General features: G+C 34.6%; 1 protein-coding gene and 1 long non-coding RNA gene across 10 annotated transcripts in view; both read right to left on the bottom strand.

The window, feature by feature from the left end:
- Positions 1-22,660, bottom strand: part of NLGN1 (neuroligin 1) — a 687,335-nt gene that overhangs the window by 482,184 nt on the left and 182,491 nt on the right. The gene's annotated exons all lie outside the window — the stretch shown is intronic.
- LOC146397602 (uncharacterized) lies at positions 1,263-4,579 on the bottom strand. Its single transcript, XR_014824382.1, has 2 exons — positions 3,538-4,579; positions 1,263-3,367 (listed from the first exon to the last, which is right to left on the bottom strand). It is a non-coding gene; the product is annotated as an uncharacterized LOC146397602 (long non-coding RNA).

The raw sequence follows: 22,660 nt of genomic DNA, 5'->3' as shown, positions 1-22,660 counted from the left end.
AGAATAAAGGAGCACACCAAAGGGGAAGTCAAAGGCCATATGAAAGTAATTTTAAGCGTCACATAATTGACATATTCAGCACACAAAAAAGCAAGTGAAGCCCTACATTTCTTTTTGTTTCCACAACCATTTAATTTGTTTGGCATTTCATAATCCTCATGCAAAAAGCAATCATTACAAACACAGGACACTCATGTTAAAAGACAGCCAACCACATAACCATAAGCAAGAGAATTTTGTCATGCATAAAATAACAGTCATAGAAAAAGGAAGAAAAAAAATGGGGACTGAAAGTCATGTGTTGATTTCAATAAGATAAATAGTAAAGAAGCAGGCATTAACTCTAAGCACACTTCATAGGGAAGGATTATTAAACATTTTGAGAAAGATTTCTAAGTCTTTCAGCAATTACTCTGCATTATGTTTACAATTCAAGACAAGACCTAATATTACAGCCCTCAAAGAATAAAAAAAAAAAATCCCACAAAACAGAAGGAAAAAAAGAGATATAATATAGTTGTTTCATCAGCTCAGAGAGACAACCTTGAAAAATAATATTAACCGGCAAAGATCAAAAGGTTAGAAATGGAGAAATTGATGATGCAACTGAAGGGACCCATTGGCTACTCAACTGTAAGGTCGTGGTTTAAAGGCATTTCAAATACAGACAAAGGAGCTGTACACAGTAAATTAAATGATATATTTCACAGTCCTGCAAGCAATCATTTCATTAATAAAAAACCTAGATGAAAGCAATAGTTTGTGTTAATTAGCACTCAGTTGCAAGTTCACAGAAATCTACATTTAGTCTTTTTAAGGTCAGAAAGTATCCTCAGTATTATTTGATGTTCATGTAACAATGTTGCCGCATTTCTGAAAAATAGAAATCTTTTTAATTTAAATTTGAAAATTCCTGTATCAGAACTATATTTGAAAGATTCTAATTTTAAAATATGTAAAATATTAGATTTGGAACATTTCAAGCGTTTACTTTTTTGCTATAATTATCAAAAGGAGTAAATGAACAAACTTCAACAAATATATTTTCTTGCATTTCTATTTCTAGGGATACTATGTAGAAATTATGGTTTTATTTACTGGTTATAACACAGATTAAGTGTAATGGTAATTATTTATTGCTGCCAAAACCACAACAGTTTTCCAATTTTAGTTAAATTACTTAATTTGCTTAACTCTTGGCTATATAACACAGCCCCTAATGTAAGCTTAAATTTTTTTTTTCTGAATTGTTAGATCAATAATTTTTGGTGACAAATGGAAAACCTATCACAAGTTAAGTGTGAAGCTTTATATGGTATCTCTCTCGGACAATTATCTTTCTTTCTCCTCCTACAGTACCCAAGGCAACTTACATGACTCCTTTGGGAAATAGTTCATGTTTACAGCTAAGAGCCAAAAGTTTTATATACTTTGCATGCAGCACACAAAACTGGTAGCTCTTGGTCTATGTGGGATGTGGGATGTTTAAAGAATTTTTATTAACACGTGATCTCCCATTTTTTCACACACAGGGCATAGTTCTCAATTGCTATTTGACTCTGTGTCTGTATAAGCAGATAAGCCATGGAAATGACACTATGTATAGGAGAGAATTTTTCCATGAACCAGATTTTTACTATGTTATTTATTATCACCTTCCCTACTCAGAAAGCTGCATGCCTCTTAAGTGATGTGGGATAAAGATTACATACATACACTTCATGAAGCATCTTTTACAGTAGCATATCTGAAGAGTTAAAGACTGATAGATAGCAAATCTGAAGAGTTAAAGACTGATGCTTCAGCATCATAAATAGATAAGGACATCACTATTCTATGGGAGGATTAAGTCACTCTTGCAACTAAAGAATTTCATTTATTGACTATTATTTAGTAGGTTTTATTTAAAACCTTATTATTGGATGATATTAAATTGCCCCACATATGGATTCCAGCAGTATTTTAGTGAATCAAGCATAGCTGGGTTTTCTTAACATTAAGAATTTTTTTTACAAATCTGATATTTTAAAGGTTATCTGGGCAGAAGAGGGCTGATAATGTTTTACACATACACACATACACAAAAACACAAAGGTTGTAAAAAGAAAGAAAACAGATTTCGTTTGTCTTGTTTGCCTAAAGGCACTGAGAATAAATATCTAAGAGGTTCTGGGTTGCAAATTGAGAGCCTAACTCAACATTGGTTCCTCTGAGGAAGCCTTAGTAGAATAAACACATATTAGTGGTTTATAGAAACAGATCCCTACATGATCTCAGGATTCCTTATCCCCAGGCTATAAAGAAAACCCATTGTCTTGATCGCCCTTCTTTCTAGAATATTAGCACCTCTGGCTCATTTTACCTTTATTTTAATCTGTTACTGTAGATGTAATTACTGATATTAAAATTTTTTAATAATAATTGCAAGAGGTAATTGTCATTACTTTTCTTATGAAAAGAAAATTAGGTTACCAAAATTTAGAGACTATGTATTCCTGCAGGTTGATCAACTGACTTCTCCAGAGGGTAAAACATTTATCCTTCAACATAAATAACAATGATTATCAACATTCCAACCACAGCTTATGTGTCTTTTAAACTACAAATAGTGCATCTTCAATACCAGCAGTTTAAATGGGTATCTTAAATCACCAAAATATAAAGCAAATGAGTCCTCTAAAACCTGAGTGTAGAAGTGATTTATTCTATCTTGAAAATCTATAGGGTCTGTCCTCCTTGAAAAACTCACACATAACTCTTATTAGAGTTAATAAGAAAGCAGACCTCATGTCTTTTTGAAAGGGAGTGAGAGTAATTACTATATTTTTTACCTCCTACAGGCAATAAATAGATTCAGTGGTGAAACAACACGACTAAGAAAGGCAAAAAGACTCCTAGTCATGAACTCTGAACTCATTTAAATCCAGAATAGTTCCTTTTCCATTAACATAAGTATAATTCAAAGTATCAGACTTTACAAAGGATGTATGATGCATTCTGACATTTCAGAATCTGACCACAGTGTCTTTCATTTTTTAAAAAAGGAATAAAAATATCAGCATTTCTCTCCAGTTAACAGGAGAATAATTATGAGCTCCAAAATAATTACTATCCACCCACATTAATACTGCTTTTTATCATTCCCTTTGATGCAGGTCTAATATACTTTAGGTCTCAAATACATTAAAACTGATTATAAATTCCTTCATTGCAGGTTCAATTCAGCAGAAATATCCATATTTTGTGTCACATATATCTGCAAAAGGCAAGTAGGTTGAGGGTAACATTAGCTCCTGCATTAGAAAGCTATCCATGAGAAACGTGGCTTTTATTTTAAAAATTTTTTTTTGTCTTTTTAGTGCCATACCTGCAGCATATGGAAGTTCCCAGGCTAGGGGTCTGGGATCTGTAGCTGGAGCTGGAGCTGTAGCTGTCAGCCTACGCCACAGCCCAAAGCAGCCTCAACCCACCGAGCAAGGCCAGGGATAGAACCTGTACCCTCATGGCTACTAGTCAGATTGCTTTTTGGGGCCGCACCTGCAGCATATGGAAGTTTCCAGGCTAGGAGTGTTGAATCAGAGCTGTAGCTGCCGGCCTACACCATAGCCACAGCAATACACGATCTGAGGTGCACCTGCGACCTACACCACAGCTCACAGCAACGCCAGATTCCCCCACCCACTGAGCAAGGCCAGGGATGGAACCTGCATCCTTATGGATACTAGTCGGATTTATTTCTGCTGCACCACAACGGGAACTCTGAAATGTGCCCGTCTTAAGAGAATATGTCTTTGAAATTTTTCGGATTATTTAGAGCTCCAGGCTTCCATGAATCCCGTCTTGACAGATGGAGAGCCCTGGCTAATGACATCACTGTACTCTTTCCCTGTCCTCTTTACCCAACGGCCTTTCGATGAAAACTGGCTTGACAGCGTTTCTAAAGCCACTTCCACACAATGGGAAAATTAAAAGATGTTACATGTTGTTCTGGAGCAACTAGAAGCCAGCTAGACCTTTACAGGGATGTTGTTAGGACGAATTTAATTTTTTAAATTAGGATCAAGGATGTAAAACAATCTAACTATGTCTGAAAAATATATGGAGGACAATGCTAGAATTCTATATATTTTAAGTTAAAACAGCAATATTTCACTGTATCTGATTTATTCCAAATTGATAAACACTAAAATATGACTTTAAGAAATCAGATATTACAACAATTGTTGTCATTGCAAAGGTACCAAACTTTACACACTGAAGCCTAGTCGATGTTATATAATTGCAATACACACTTCTTAATAGAGAAATGCTTGAAAGCAGCTGATTTGAAATAACGTTCATTAATTTGATACTACTGTATTAATGTTATCACACTTCTTAAATTATTGATTATATGAACATATATTTAAAAATCATAGCTGAAAAATAATTTTATTTCTTGAAAATTTTTCAATTAAAAATGCAACATTTTTAGTTAATGTCATAAATCTACATTATAATAAAATTCAATGTGATGCAAATGGCTATGATAAGATAGTAGAAGTAAACACTGGAATGATTGATAGTTTTCAAAGACTCCATATCTATGCAGATTTTGGTGGCACTGCTATGCCCCCGTGAGCTCTGTTTAAGCTAATGGTTTGTATGTACATATACTATGGAAGTGACTGGCCTCCAAGAGTATGAAAACAGCAAGCATGCTCCATGTTTATCTTTGTGTTAGAAGAAAACACCTACATGAACACAAAAGATTTTCCCTCAGACGTTCTTTAGAGGAAGAACACAGCTGTAAACATGACTTTTGGGAAAAAGAGAATCTGATGTCAAAGTCTGCAAAAGAGGGAAAGAAAAATCTTTTTGGGTCCAGAACACTGAGAAGAGCTTATTTATGTTTATACAAAAAACAAGTTTTTTTTTTTTCTTTATAAAACTACCTTGATTACAACACTTTGAAGTCAAAAGCAATCTTGTCTAAAATAAAAATTATAGGATCTCAGAAAAATTTTAATTAGATATAAAGTAAAATAGGTTAACGCCTAATCTGAGCATCACCAAATTGGCAAAACCTCATTATTTTTTAACATTATATTTGATTTTTTAAAAATGCAGACATAGTATTTTTATTGCTTGAAGAATATCAAAATAATGTTCCCTTCCCATCTGGAGCAATGTGGCTATAAGCTATATAAGCCTTTCAGGACTTCATGAAGACAGTGTCCACTGCTCTGGCTTCCACATGTTATCCAGAGATGTACCTGGAGTATGGCAAGGTCACAAATACCATCAGATGCTAGAGCTATCTCAACAAGGCTTAAGGACTGACATGGCATCAATAGTCCAACCTCCCAGTCACTGCTGTCAGTATCCAGTCATCTAGTCATTCCACAAACGTATATTACTTATGTCCTCAGGATATTATGGTGGGCAAAAAAAGCAAGAGACTTGCCCTCATGAAAATTAATTTTGGTGGAGAAAGAAACATTAAACAAAGAATAACACATCTAAACACATACTTACAAACTGTGTTATAGTATAAAGTCTTGACGTTACCAGAGGTTAGAAAAGGGGACCCGATTGAGCCTAGGCAGTCTTCACTAAATAAGTATACCATGGTCCAAAGACTAAAGGATGAGTGAGTACTAAGCAGGAAAGGAGGCCAGGGATGGAAGAGAGGGTGAGAAGAAGATGTCAGACAGAAAAAAATAGCATGTGAAAAGCCATAAAATGAGAAGGAGACTGAAGGTTGGTGAGGCTGCCACATGGGTAGTAGAACACAAAGTAGTGGTGATGAGAATGGAGAGACAGATGGGCAGCATTCAGAGCTTGCAGTGCCTCAAGCTCTGGAATTCTTGTCTCAATCCTAAAAGCAATAGAAAGCCATTTAAAAGGTTAAAGCGCAGACTGATAAACTCTGCCCTATCTGGATCTTAAACAGAAAATCAGAAAGAGACAAAGTTATCTGAAGAAATATGGCAGAGAATATTTTATATAGAAGTCTTGAATTATATTTTCATCAGATGAGAATAGCTTTATTAGAAGAAATTAGATCAGGAAAAAGAGCATATAATTTCTTGCTCTATTTTTGTTTGCAAATAAAACGAATATCACCAAAAAGTAGAATCAAAGAGTCCAGCATATCTGAGATTTTATAAATATTTAAAAGTTTTTGATAAAATGTATATTTATTTTGCCTAAGAATTAACTGAGATTTAACATATCCTAACTTTTCTTATATTCATAAAAAGATACAGTCTACAAGCTGTTTCTACTTGGATATTTCACTCCCACTTCAGTACAACAGGGATGCCCAGAATTTCCACCTCAAAGACAGTTTTACTTCCCAGCACAGGATTTGCTTTCAGAGGTACAACCCTTCCCTCGGTTTCAAAACTAGAAATCCAGAAATAATCTTTAACCGTTTCTTCTTCCACCCGTTTGTCTTAGCCAGATTTCATCAATACTCCAAGAGAAATTTTGTTTCTGTCACCCTCTCCCCAACTGACTATTATTAGCCTGGTCTGTAGCCACATTACTATATCCTCGAATTATTACAATAGCCTTTTAGTTGCTTCCACTGTAATCCAGACATGAGACTGTCTCCCAAACCATTTTGTATTCTATACACTTTTGAAGTAGTAGATATTAGTGGTGAGCCGAAAGGGAAAAAAAAATATTTAATAATCATCCTCAACTAACATGTACACACATTCAATTCTTTCTAAGACTAAAACTGCAAGCACACCAATGGAACAGAATGCAAAAGCATATACAATGATCTTGTACTGTGTTTTAAAATAGTTATAACAAGACAGATGAAAACTAAATATAGTATAACACTCGTTTTGATGTTTTAGAAATTCATGAGCAAAAATAAGACTTTTTTATTCAAAATGGAAACAAATCATGTAAAATATTTTTTAAATGCAGTTCAGATTAGTGTTCATTAAATACTACTTGCATTGTTTCACTACTCTGTTTAAAAATCTTTACTCACTCCTTATTCCTTATTATCTTAGACTAAATGTCCCAGACTGAGCCATAAGGTTCTCCTTACTCTTTCCAGATTTTATCTTTTCATTCCAAGCTTTCTAAAACACATTGTCTGAATTCTGATGAACATTTAAAGAAAATCTAATACCAATCATTGTGAACTCTTCCAAAAAAAAAAAAAAAATGCAAGACAGTGGAATGTTACAAGGCCAGCATTACTCTGATATTACAGCCAAGACACACCACAAAGAAAGAAAACGAGAGGCAATATCCCTGATGAACATAGATGTAAAAAATTCTCAATAAAATATTAGAAAACTGAATTTAACAATACTTTAAAAGGAGTATACACCATGATTGAATGGGATTTATTCTAGGGAAGCAAGGATGGCTCAACATTCTCGAATCAATGTGACAACATCACATTAACAAAATGAAGGATAAAAATCAATGACTACCTCAATAGATAAGAAAAAGCATTTGGAAAAATTTAACATCTTTTCATAATTAAAAATAAACAACTTTCAACAAACTGTATAGAGGGAAGTCATCTCAACCTAATAAAGATCATATATGACAAATGTACAGGTAATATCATACTGTATCATACAGTGGTAAAATGCTGAATGCTTTTTCTCTAAGATCAGAAACTAGACAAGGATGCTCACTTTTACCACTTTTATTCAACACAGTACTGGAAGTTCTACCAAAACAATTAGGTAAGAAAAGGGAATAGAAAGTAACAATCAGATAAGAAGAAGTAAAATTGTCTCTCTTTGCAGATGACTTGATCTTATACAAAGAAACTTTAAAGATTCCACCAAAAAAGCCATTAAAACTAATAAATATTTCAGTAAAGTTTCAGAATATAAAACCAATAGACAAAAATCAGTCATGTTTTCATAACAATGAAATATCAGAAAGAGAATTTATTAAAACTATCCCATTTATAATATCATAAAGCAATTAAAATTCTTAAGAATAGATTTAAACAATGAGGCAAAATACTTGCACAATGAAAAATTTCAGACATTGATGAAAGAAACTTAAGAGGACAAAAATAAATGGAATGATATCACATGTTTATAAATTGAAAGAATTAATATTGCTCTAATGCCCATACCACCCAAAGTGACCAATAGATTCAGTGCAATCCCTTCAAAATTCCAGAAATAGAATTTTCACAGAAATGGAACAATCCTAACATTTGAACAAATAATCCCAGACATTTTTCACAGAAATAGAACAATCCTAACATTTGAAAAAATAATTCCATAAGATTTCAAATAGCCCAAGCAACTTTGAGAAAGAACAAAGCTGGAAGCATCACACTTCATGACTTCAAACTATATCACAAAGCTATAGTATTCAAAACAGCATGGTATAAAAATAGACAAAGTTCTAGAGAACAGAATAAAGACTCCAGAAATAAGCACATGCATATATGGTCAATTAATTTTCAACAAGAGTCAAGAACATATGGTGGGGAAAAGACAGTTTCTTCAATAAATGGGGTTGGGAAAACTGGACAGCCACATGCAAAAGAATGAAACTGGACCCAATCTTAGACTATACACAAAATCAACTCAAAATGTATTAAATACCTGAACATAAAACATGAAACATTTATACTCCTAGAAGAAAACTTAAGGGATGAACTCCTTAAATTTGGTCTTAAGAATGATTTTTTGTGCTTGACACCAAAAAGCAGGACAATAAAAGCAAAAATAAACAAGTAGGACTACATCAAATTGAAAAGCTCTGCACAGAAAAGGAAAACATCAACAAAATCCAAAGGTAAAATATAGAATGGGATAAAACGTTTCTAAGCCACAAATACTACAAGGGGTTAATAGTTTTAAATATATAAGGAACTCATTCAACCCTAGGAAAAAAATGCAATTACGGAGTTCAGAACCTGAATAGATAATTTTCCAAAGGAGACCTATGAATAATAAACAGGTACATGAAAAGGTGTTCACATCACTAATCACCATGTAAATTCAAATTAAAACCATAATTAGATATCACCTCATATCTCTAAGGATGTTTCTTATTAAAAAGACAAGAGATAACAAATGTTGGTGAGGATGTGGAGAAAAAGGAATCCCTGTACACTGTTGGTGACAATGTAAAGTGGCATAACCACTAAGGAAACACTATGATGGTTTCTCAAGAAGTTAATGGAAGTACCACATGATTCAGCAACCTCACCTTCGAGTATATATCCAAAGGAAATGAAATCATTATCCTAAAAAGGTATCTGTACTTCCATGTTCACAGCAGCATTATTCACAATACCCAAAGTATGGAAACAACCTAAGTGACATCAGCAGATGAACAGATAAAGAAAATGTAGTATATACATATATATGTGTATATATATATATATATATATAGAGAGAGAGAGAGAGAGAGAATATATACACATATGTGTATGTATATACACACACATATATACAAATACATACACAAGTGAATACACAAGTGAATACTATTCAGCCTTAGAAAAGAAGTAAATCCTCTCATTTGCAGTAACATGGATGAAATTGGAGGACATTATGCTAAGTAAAACAAACCATACAGAGAAAGACAAATAGAAAAGTACTGCATAGTATCAACTAATACATGGAATCTTTTTTTAAAAAAGTCAAACTCATAGAAATAGTAGAAAAATAAGTGGCAGGGTCAGGGGAGTGGGAGAAATAGTGAGTGGTTGCTAAAAGGGTAAAATCTTTCAGTTATAAGACAGGTAAGTTCTGAGGATCTAATGCATCACATTGTGACTACAGTTAATAACACCAAATTGTGTAATTGAAATTTGCTAAGAAAGCAGAACATAAATGTCCTTATGAATATATGTGAGGAAAAACAAACAAACAAAAAAACCCAAAATAGAATAGCTCTTTTTTCCACTGTGAGTCTGGTCAATGTTGCACAAAAAAGTGATTTCACACTCATGCCTCCTGTGTTTTATTCCACAGAGTTAATTCCTTAAAGTTCTAATTATAATCAACTCAGAGAGGAGGAAAAGAGATGGATGATCATAAGGCATCTCCTCTAGAATAATGTGCAAAAAATGTTTACACCGAAGAAAAAGGTATACTACTTGGTGTTTTGGCTCAACCTCTGTCTTCAGGATTTGAATCATAGGTAATTCTTTACTTCTCAGTAAGACGCGATTGTGAAAATACCTTAATTCCAGACATTGCTACATTTTATCTGCAAAAGTAAGATAAATAAATTGAACCTGTATTTATTAAGATCCTATTATCCAACTGGGTTTCTCTAGGAAATAAGCCAGTGAAGATAAACCCTCTAATTTTAAATTCCTGGGACGCTAGCCTAGTGGTGAGTGTGTGTTCCCGAGATGACTTTTCATGTCTCACACATGCACATCCTTGTTAAACATCTATGATCCTCAGAGAAGTGGTTTCACTCTCTGCTCCATGCCCTCCCTTCCACATTGCTTTACTCTTTCTTACCATGTAAGCTGGAATCTGTTGGGGACACAATTCTGTGCTCCCTCTTGCCTGATACAATCAATGCAAAGCTTACACTAGAAACTATGGAAACACTTTGGAATCCAGTTACCATATATGCCCATATACACAGGACAGACACTAGAGGTGGAAGCCCTGCTGAGTGACTCTCAAACCCTCTCACTTTATAGGTCCTCAAGAAAGTAACAGTAGAGAATGAACTGATTTTGCTAACCCCAAAGCTAGCCAAAGACAGAGCTATGTCTGGATCTAAGATTTCTTATCTGGGTAGCTCCCTTATAATCAGTCAAATGAAAATAAAAGACAAGCAGAGGAACAGAAAACTGGGTGTAGAAGTGTCTGATGTAGTATAGATCTCTTAAAAAAACCCACAAACTAATAGACCTAATACTACAACTATAAAGTCTTTAGTATTCCCCTAATTAGCATTTTATTTAGAAGTCATTTAAATTAAAAATTAAAAAATACATATTTATAAATGTGCCTTTAAAAGGAAAACTAAAAAATTATTAAAAACGATCCAACCAACTTGGAAGGACAAAGATCACAGAATTTAAAGCAAATAAGTAATATAAGTTAAGAGGAACAATTTCCCCGTAGTGCCTATTATTAAACTGAATTGTTTACGGAATAATTTAAATGTGGACAAATTAAATAGTCAATCTGACTTAAGAGAAGAGCAGGAATACCTAGGGATAATGTGTGATCATATAGGCTAATGAAATAGTGAAATGTTCTGTACAGGTTAGCAAATTATTGCTGTCCAGAACCCTCTACTCTAGCACCTAAGATGCTTTGGCTTTAGCTTCTTTCCCAGATGACCTCACTGCAGCTGGTTTTAAGAAACCAAAGTGTTGATGCCTGGCATAGCAGGAGCTCCCAGCACTCAGCCACAGTGTTACGGGCTGATATTCTTTCTAATTAGGCAATTTATATTTTTAATATTATCTCTGGATTCATTTCAAAGATGTTCCCAAACTCACAAGTCTATGAATTTCCTAAAATACATATTAATATTTCTTGATACTGTGTGTTGTAATGGACTTGGAGACAGATATATACATATATAGGTCTGGATACTGGCTCTTTCATGTGCTAGCTGTGTAACCTTGGTCATGTTTTTTTTTTTTTTTTTTTTTTTTTTTTTAAACTCTATAGAGTCTTAGTGGCACAGTGCCAAGCCCCCTAAAAATATTGTTATAATAATTAAAAGTGCCTAGTAAAGGGCTTAACACAGAGAAGTTTGGTTAGTTTTTTTTCTTTCACCTTTATTCTATCTATTGCTTCAAACCAAATTCTTAATAAACACACACACACATACATCCTATCATAACACATACTAAAGAAAAAAGACTGAGAATTAGGTCACTCCCACTCAGCCTTCCACTAGCTATGTGACCTTTGTAATGTTCTTACCCTCTGTATTACTCAGGTGATTTTTTTTCCTTTTCTTTTAAATTTTTTTATTGTTATTTTCCCAATACAATGTTTTTCTTTTTTTCTGCTGTACAGCATGGTGACCCAGTTACACATGCATATATCCAGACAAAACTTTCCTTAAACAATTTCTTTAAATATGGATCTGGACAATGCCCACAGAACAGAACAGAATCCAGAAAGATTATGTTAAAGTACTTCTTCACTTAAGAATAATTCCCCTACTAGCTACACATAGCTCCATATTTTGACAAAGACAATCTGGCAGAAAGAGCCTTCTGGATGAGTCATCAATTGAGTGTGTCTAACACAAAGTGGATTTTCATATATTTTTAATTGTTAGGCTAAGTCAAGCAATAAAGCACAGTGATTAAAGTATAGGTTCTAGAACGATGTTACTTGGTTTCAAATCCTGCCTCTGCTACTTAAAAGCTCTGTGGTATTAATTTCTTTGTCTCCAACTCCTTGTTTGTAAAATAAGGACATGAATAATGATGATACCTACCTATGGAGCTGTTATAAGAACTAGGTTAGACGACATATCAAATTACTCATTTGATCTGATATAAATGGTCTATCAAAATGTTAGCTGTTGTAATGAAGAAGGTGGTAATATCTTCATTTAAGAGTTTGGGAAATAGATATTAATAAATTTGTTCAAGGAAGCTGATACTACACTAACTACTCCACGTGGCTTATCTCACTGACTCCTCACAACTATTCCAAATCCCGGGATTATCTTTATTCCATTTACAGGTAGGTTGGAAGGGGAGTCTAGAGCTTAGAAAAATGATAAATCTGTCCAATATCTTTTTTTTCTAATAAGTAGAGAGCCAGGATATGGAGCCAGGTCTGTATTATTCTGGAATTCACATCATCAAGGACTATTCTATGCCCCCACAAAATATCACAAATATGTCATAAAATTGCTTTCGGGTAGATCAATAGAATAGCAGTTGAAATCCACGAGTGTCTCAATGGGAGATATGGAGAAATCTCTGTGTGTCTCATTCACACTCAGACTCCCTATCCACTGAGAGTAAACTATGCTGCTAATTTATTACATGGTATTAGGTACATTGAAATGATGAAGAGTATAGTAAATGAAACAAGTACAAATGTAGGGAAGTGGAAGATAAGATGTACCAGGCAACTCTTCCATGGTGTGAAGAGAGATGGTCAAGTTTGTAGACACAGGATTTAAAAATAAAGACATGAGTATTGTGCTCTGCAGAAATAATGAGTCTTAGAGATGTCCTGTCCCTAACAGAGATGCTGAGTAGGTAGAGAATTAGTTTCATGAAAGCAAGGCAGTCTGGAAGAAGGCAGGAAGCATGATCTATTTAAATGGAGAACATCACATCTGAACCTGGGTCTGATACTTCATCCCAGAGGTATGGACCCCACAGGCACACTAGGGCCCAGATGATGAAGCTGTGAAGCAATTGCTCTCATGGTACCCAACAGTCTTAGTGAGATGGCTCATCTCAAAATGACAGCTGCCAGGGTCTGTAGTGAAGGAGCCCAAGCTAGAAAGAGAAGGCTTGGTTTCTAGTTTGAGCTCTGCCACTAGGTGACAATTTGTGTGACATTGTTCAAGCTACTTCACATCTCCAAGCCTCTCTTTATTTCAAAAAAAGAAAAGACAATGCCTTCTAGCCATCTCAGGAGATTACTGTATAATCAGGTAAGATGGCATTTATGAACATACTGCAAAAGGCTTTTCACATATGGGAGCTCTGTATTCCTGGCATTAAGTGAAGTGGAAATTGTGGGGACAACCAATTACAAAAGTTATGAATATGATACAAAGAACTGGCAGCATTATACATTTGAAAGAAGAGTACTTGTATTATCTTAAAAAAAAAAAAGAAAAAAAGGAGTTCCCGTCGTGGCTCAGTGGTTAACAAATCCGGACTAGGAACCATGAGGTTGCGGGTTCGGTCCCTGCCCTTGCTCAGTGGGTTAACGATCTGGCATTGCCGTGAGCTGTGGTGTAGGTTGCAGACGCGGCTTGGATCCCGCGTTGCTGTGGCTCTGGCCTAGGCCGTAGGCCGGTGGCTGCAGCTCTGATTCGACCCCTAGCCTGGGAACCTCCATAGGCCGCAGGAGCGGCCCAAGAAATAGCAAAAAAAAACTCTATACACTTAAAGCTAATTTTTTTATATCTTTTTAAGGCTTCACTTGTGGCTTACAGAGGTTCCCAGGCTAGGGGTCGAATTGGAGCTACAGCTGCCAGCCTACACCACAGCCACAGCCACTGCAATGCCATGTATGTTATCTACACCACAGCTCATGGCAATGCCAGATCTTTAACCCACTGAGTGAGGCCAGGGATTAAACCTGCATCCTCACGGATGCTAGTCAGATTCGTTTGCGCTGAGTCATGACAGGAACTCCTAAAAGTTTTTTTTAATTAAAATTATTTTGCTTTCCTACAAGCCTTTTAAGAATACAAGTTCCGGAATCAGACTTCCTTGTTGTTGAATCCTGATTTCATTATCCTACCTGTTGTCAGACTTTTGGCAAGTTACCTGATCACCCTGGCCCTTGATTAACTTGGAATAGAAATAACAAGAATCTCATACATGAAAGGTGGTAATTTCTGTGTAGCTCTCAGACTAGTCTCTGGCACATTTTAAGAACACACTAAATATTAAGAATTATTATTAAAACACAGTAGATGAAACATTAATAAAACTAGATTAATTGATACTAGAACAACTGCATGAGAAAAAAAAACAGGTATTTTATGCTGTCTTTAAACAAGCAAAAGTTTCAAATGTATTTAAGGAAAGTGTTCCCCACTTAATATTTAGTCATTACAGACTTGAAAATGATTACTACCAAATGATTAAAAAACCCACTTTTTTCTTTTTTGGAACAATGTCAGGTCTGAGTTTGTAGAATTGGGAAAAAATACAGAAAATTTAAAAGCAAAATGCCATAGCAATTCTTTATTTCCATTGTAATAATACTCATCAAGAAAGGAACTGACAGGTTTGCGACAAGCTAGCATTTCTAATACTTTATCCAGTTAAGATGCCAAAATTTTTTCCAGAAAGGTTACAAAATATTCTAGATGAAATTCTGCTTTTAAATTATTTGAATATTAAAATATTTTCGCTAATTCTATTACCAATGTGGATGCCCTAGCTTTATTTTATAATTTGTAGCATTGTTGAACAGGTGATCATGTTCACTAGCATGATAAGAAGCAATTGCTTGACAGTAACCCCACTTATAATGCACCTTTAAGGCACTCAGTTGAAAAATATCTGTAATAGGAAATATGGCCACTGAAAACTTGTATTCTATTTTGTGCATAAACTGCGTTTTGGGAAGCCCATGAGCAAACTTAAGGTATTTGATCTTCAAAACATAAACATGCCATCTTAAAAGAGGCTTATCTCTCAAGTATTTAATGGTTACTGGATTACAAGAATCAATATGGGATAAGAGGCCCCATGCTTTATTGATTTCTCCTTCTCTGTATTTTCATTCTTCCCTTTAAGCTATTAAAATGCCTTGAACCAAGCTACTTTTGTAAGATAGCCCAGAATAATAATATTTATCAAAGATAACATATTTAATACTTATATTTTGCTATTGGCAGTCAAGATTGCCTTTGAAAAAAAATTTTACCCATATAAATATAAATACTTCTTAAATTTAGTCTCCAATATTTTTATAATGAAAACAGAAGGCACATTTTTTTCCAAATGTATGGAAATCACATTTGATTTTGTGAAATATTTCACATTTAGATCAACAGCTATATCCTGAATATCACAGAATTTTTATTTTAGCTTGAAACAGCTGTATTAAAATTTAAAGCAAAAAAAAATATGCAGTAGACTTCAGGCAAGAGATGTGTTTGAAAAATTTGCACATGAATCAATGTTTGTAAATTTTAAATACACTAAGAGAGGCTACAATATTGAGTACCCTGTGGTGAATTATTTGGATAAATAAATCCCTTTTATAAGAGAATAATTACCCCAATATGTGTTTCCTAAGTTACCATTCTTGTATGTTTTTCCATTGAATAGGATTATATATATATTTATTTAGTATTAAAACTCACTTTTTTTGGAACATGTTAAAAGAAACAGTATCTAATGTTTTAATTGCATAGAACTAGAGTTCATTTATCTTTTGTGATTCATCTAAAGGTAACTTCACTGAGAATGAATGCATTTCACCATGATTTTGTCAAAATGGAGTAGAAATTTGTTTCTATGGGCAACCTAATTGTTCTGGATATACCTTGTTAAGCAGTAGGGTAATGAAAAAACTCATAAGAGAACAGAAACATAGAAAGACTAAAATGGTTCATCATTAAAAAAAAAGGAAGAAAGAAAATTGGATAAGCATATTCAAGACAATTTCAGTGTACAAAATTCACAGCTGGAATACTTTCCCCACATTGCCCTTCCTCTCTATTTGAACATATCTTTCAGAATTAATCCCAGTAAGAAAATCAATACAATTTAGTTCTCCAAACAGTGCTTCTCCAAAATGAGTGTACATAAAAAATAGCTGGAAAGCTTATTAAAAATAACAATTCTGGAAGTTCCCATTGTGGCTCAGCAGAAACAAATCTGACTAGAATCCACAAGGATGCAGGTTCAGTCCCTAGCCTTGCTCAGTGGGTTAAGGATCTGGTGTTGCCGTGAGCTGCGGTGTAGGTCGCGTGGTCCCACCTCACTATGGCTGTAGTGTAGGCCGGCAGCTACAGCTCCAATTTGACCCCTATCCTGGGAACTTCCAAATGCCACAGGTACAGCCCTGAAAAGACAAAAAAATAATTCTTACCTCTCCTTCCCCCGACATTGGTCAGGACTCAGCCTAGAATTCAGCAACCTAATGATGAATGAGGTCCATGGGCCACACTTCGTGGAAAACTTGGATTCTAGACCCTTTTCCTATTTTGGGAATCTGGACTCTGTTTTGTTTTAACTCCATGTGGAGTAAAATGAAAAACTCTATGTGAATATATGAAATTGACCACATTGTGTGGGTGTTTGGCTATGACACACATCAGCTGGAAATGTCTAGATGACTGAAAGATCAAGTCCAATGGTGCTACCTCTTTGAGAAAACAATCCCCAGAAGAAAGAGAGTTGCCCCCTCCCCAGTAAAGCTGTATTTTGTGGTAATATTTAAGTAGATAGATAGGTAAATAGAGATATTGATTGATAGATTACATATATATAAATATAAATATATCATATAAAACCCCTTGTAAACACGCATGTACCATTAAAAGTACTAAGAAGCTCTATTCCTTTCCTTTTGTATTCATAAATCTAATCAAGAAATCTTTTTCTCAAAATACTTCACACCACATTGGTTTAAAGTTTATTTAATACTGACTTTTGATACTCTGGGATTCATCTATTACCAAGAATATTCTCTTTACTATCTTACCTAGTAGAGGAGAAGAATCCTGTATAGGAAATCCTAAAGAAGACAAACTCATTTTTAGATACAGTAATGAATCCAAGTTGAAGCAATTCAGAACTTGCTTTTGAAAAAATTAAGATATATAACGTAAGGAAGATGTGAAAATTACCACGAAATAAACAAGGGGGATAAACGTCAAAGAGTGAAAGAATTTTGCTCCTTAGAACATAATGAAACAAACAGAAGTATAAACATGCAATAAGAACAGAGCACAGTGATCCAAGGGCGGTGGCACCATCTGTGGCCTTGGAAATGAAGAATTCTTGGCCCTCTGCCTAATGCAGGAGCATGGGAAGCAGGGATGCTTTAGAACTCTTATTATATTACGAACTGAAGTCTTATTATTCTTGTCTACAGGTTATCTATGTGTCTCTCCTGTTTATGTGTGTGTGTCTATCTTTCTGTGCATGGATGTCACATCTGCTTCTCTGTGTATATTTCTTTGTGTGTGAACATGTGTGAATTTTCCTGTCTAGTTAAACATGTTTCATTTTTTGGAGTGACATATCACTCACTTTGTCTTGTATGTAAATGGCTCTGGATTTATGGGACTCTGCCCAATTAGGTCTTGCTGCTTATTTGCATGCTTTGCTCTGCCTTGTGTATCTCTCTGATCAGGCGTATGCTTTCTCTGTTGTGTATATTTCTCTAGTCTCCATTTATGCATCTCTCTTTTTCTGCTTCTGACTGTCTTTGACACCCTGTGTCCTGCTCTAGGTGCTATGTTTGTGTATTTCTTTCTGTGAGCCTCCCTGATCCATCACACTGTGTCTATACCATGAATGTCTCTGAGTTTATGTTTCTGATGGCATAAGTTTTCTTTCTGCATTTTCTCCTGTGTATGCTCCTTCTCTTTCTTTCTGTGTCTGTGTGTGTGATCTGTGTGTGTATGTTTCTTGCTTGTTTGCTCCTATTTATGTGGGCATCACTGGGTGGATGTGTCTGTGTGTCCACTTTTCTCTGGATGTCTCTCTGATGAGCCTGGTTGTGGGAGTAGGCAGACAAGACAAGCTCCCGTGATATATACCCTCTCTCAGACCCAGTCTGTAACTAAGAAGACTTACGGAAATTATCTAGCCATTTATTGCCTCTAGACAAGGCTGCAGCCCACATATTCCATAGAGAGATGTTAATATTTATCTTCCTTACTTTTCCTAATACATTCTGTGGACACTCAAGTTTTAACACTTAGAATATCTATCCTATGATCTAAATATCTCTAAGCTCTCTTAACAGGAAGAGTGAGGGTAAAAGCACCTTTTTGTAGGACTGGCATAAATATTACAGACGTAAACTTCCTAGTACACTACCTAGCACAGAGTTAGTGCTCCATAAATTCATTATTATCAGGGCATATTTCTAGGCTAAAATTATGCTAAAAAGTTAAATTCCTCTAAGGAAAACTGCTATATAATCAAATATTTTAAAGAGAGATTATTTCATGCAATGTCCCTAACTTTAAAAAATACAGCTGGAGTAGTGTTGGTTGCAGATGTGGCTCAGATCTGGTGTTGCTGTGGCTGTGGTATAGGTCAGTGGCTACAGCTCCAATTTGATCCCTAGCCTGGGATCCTCCATATGCCACAAGTGTGACCCCCCCAAAAAAATTTAAAAAATTAAAAAGCTAGAAGAATATTATAAAATAGACCCCTTCAAATAAATACTGTAATAATTTTGGTGGTGGAAAATATGTTTCAATGCTCTCAGTGGCCCATGGCGCTAATCCAGCAGCCCTAAATTATTCACAATTAAAATACAGCACCAAATTACATCTAGGGCATGAGATGTAAAAGACAGTATTCTAAATTCACTGTTTCGCCCTTTGCTTTTTTAAAATTACTCAATGAATTTTATTACATTTATACTTGTAAAACGATCATCACAATCCAATTTTATAGCATTTCCATCCCAAACCCGCAGTATATCCCCCCGACCCCCAATCTGTCTCTTTTGGAAACCATAACTTTTTCCAAGTCTGTGAGTCAGTATCTGTTCTGCAAATAAATTCACTGTGTCCTTTTTTTAGATTCCATATGTAAGTGATAGCCTATGATGTTGGTGTCTCATTGTCTGACTAACTTCACTTAGCATAATTTCGAGGTCCATCTATGTTGCTGCAAATGCTGGTATTTCTTTCCTTTTAATGGCTGAGTAATATTCCATCGTGTATATGTACCACATCTTCGTTACCAACTCCTCTCTTGATGGACATTTTGGTGTTTTCCATGTCTTAGCTATTGTATGTAGTGCTGCAATGAACACTGGAGTACATGTATCTTTTCGAGTCATGGTTTTCTCTTGCCTTTTTTTACTTAATGATATATCTAGGAGATAGTTCTATATCAGCACATATAAAAATCACTATGTGAAAAGAAATATAATTAGTTGTAAATACTTAAACCAAAGGGGAAAATGAAGCATGACAACAAAAGGCTATAGTTTGATAAATTCTTATAACAATTTTAATTAATGAGTGGTGAGAAACAATGCCAAAAAAAAAAAAAAAAAAAAAAAGATTAGGCAAGCTTTGAGCACACAATAAAAGCTGCCTGGCCACACCTGTTTCCTTTCTGGTTCTCAGAGGGGCTGGCTGCCTGAGGGATGGAATAAGCAGATAAAATACCTACAGTTATTTTACTGTTTATTCCCAGGAGCAAAAGTCCATAAAATACATACATTCATAAAATAGGAGCTGTTAGGAAGAACTGAAATTTTGGAAATATGCAGTACTCAGAACTACCACATTAAATTATCAGTTTACATATACACATACACATAGTTTTTTGACAGTGTCTTAAAACAAAATTTTTATAGTATTATATTAAAACAAAGTAACTTGATGAGAATTTTTTTTTACTATAATTCCATTACCCAACACCTTTACTACTTTACAATTAATTTGGTTATCTATAAAATATCAGGGAATTAACATTTGAGTGTTTATGAACCTGTCTGGAACATTGCTAGGTATAGTGTGTACTTAACCTAGTGGAACACTTTCAAAGCCCTACCTTTCCTAGTTGTCCTTTCTATCTACAGTTTACAGTAGACAAAGATAACTAAAACTTCAGAATCTTCTCTAACACTAGAGTTGCTTTTGCGAGTCTCAAAGGGCAGACATAATGACAATAACTAAAGGAGCAAGGAGAGGAAGATTCATCCACTCTGCCTTGTGTGTAGACCAGTGAGGTCTCAAATTTCCCTTAAATCTCAGATCAAGTAAAGTGTAATAAAAAAATTACCTTAAGTTATTTTCCATGACCGAGGCAGGTAACATTGCCCAGGTATGAACTATGTATGGTTTACAACCTTATCAAAAATGTGGGATGCTGAATTTAATAAAGATTTCATCTTTTTTCAAAAATACTTCAACACATATTGCTTCATTGTATTCTCCGAACAAGGAGAATAAATAAGTCAAGGGCTGATGTTTCTGTTTTATAAAAATATCCGTCTTATAAATCATAGAAAAATTGCAAGTTAAGTCCACCTGTCCAAAACCCCATCACTAACTAGTTATGGCAACTCTAGAGCTCATGTTTGATCCAATACTTTTCATGGAGATCAAACTAAACTATCCTCAGATCCAGAAATTAACAAATGCCCATGATAACAACATGATCGTTAAATCAATCCAAAAAGAAGAATGATGAAAAAATCAAAATGGTAACTAAAATAACCGTCAAAGTTCATCCATTCATAGCAGGGAAACAATTCAGTCTCATGCATTTGTTAAAATGAATTCAGATCCATATGTTCTGATAGTAAAGTAATGTATCACACAAGAGTAAGAAGAAAAAGCAAATTTCAGAACAATATGAAAAGCATCATCCCATTTGAATAGGAAAATAATTAAACATACATGTTTAAATTTGCACAGACATTCCCTGGAAGAATATCCAAAAACTGTTATAAATTGTTTTCTCTACGGAGTAAGTATATATGTGATATGGGAAAATAGATTGAACTTTTGCTTTTTCATTTACACTCTTCTCGATGTTTCCATCTTTTTATCATGAACAAGTATTCTTTTTAATCTCTTAAAATACCATATGGTCATAATTTTTAACTTGCTGTTAAACCTGGGACAAATCAAATAAATAGTCTAGGCATACCTGCTGCTAAGGTATGCTTCTCTTAGATTACTTCTTGCTCTAAGATGCTTTGATTTTATTTGTGCCAAAATCTCTATTGACTCTTCAATAAATATTTAATTTTTCAAATTAATTATGATGCTAGGGAGGAATTTAAACTACACAGGAACAAATGTGTTGAATTTTTACCTAAGCAATAAAATGGCCATTCAGAATGAAATTCTGATAGTAGCAAGACATGCTATTATCTTGATTACCAAGGAGAAGATGGGCATTTCAAAATATGTATGTTTCATGAAACATTCTCTGAACCTTTAAGTCTTTCAGCTATTTGCACTTACCATTGCAATTATTTCAGCTGATAAACTATTCAGTCAGATTAGAGATCCACATTTAGGACACAAATAGAACATTTCAACCCATTAATGATCCCAATAAGCACACACATAAACATGTATGTATGTGTTTATGGATCATATAGAGAGAAAACGGTAGGGGTCATTGCTAAATATATGAACCAAGTGACAGCACTAGTAGCTGCAGACTAATACATTCCTTAACTCACATTATTATGTAGGGAAGCTAGAAGCACTGCAGTGTGAATTAAGGACAAAGTGTCAACCTTAAGTTTAAATATGGAATTTTCAAAGAACAAATGATATATTCTATGGACAGCTATCTAGAAAACATGTAGCTTTTTATGCATGGAATTTTTTAAAGTCTATTCATGTATTTTAATTCCCTGACTCACAGACCTTACAGGTTAATAAATAGTACTTTTTGGACAAATGAAGTCAAATCAAAAACAGAAATTTAAAAAATAGCTAAAGGAAGGTGAAAAATGAAGCATCAACTTGTGAACATTTCACATAATCATGTAAAAATAGTAGTTGAGGGAAAACTAGTAGAACACGTTTGGTTATTTGACTCCATGCTCAGCTACTCAACTTTAAGGTCTGTTACAGAGTACACAGGACCCACACAGCTTTGTAGATGACAATGCCTCTCAAAATTTACTGAACTAAAATACAATCAGCTTAATTTTATCATTTTTGTAACATGCAGATTTATCTTATGCTCCACAATAATTAATTCAAACTACATGAATCATCCCTGCCATACTGCTTTCAGTCACTTGACGCTTCTCTGGCTTCTCCAATAAACTGT

The sequence above is a fragment of the Sus scrofa genome, chromosome 13 (genome assembly GCF_054392235.1).
Source record: "Sus scrofa isolate SSC_HxYL_T2T_F1_AM1 chromosome 13, Sscrofa_HxYL_maternal_Yorkshire_Landrace_v2.0, whole genome shotgun sequence".
In the NCBI taxonomy this organism is placed as follows: Eukaryota; Metazoa; Chordata; class Mammalia; order Artiodactyla; family Suidae; genus Sus; species Sus scrofa.
Note: the sequence above shows the minus strand (reverse complement) of the source record. Positions and strands in the feature narration are given on the sequence as shown.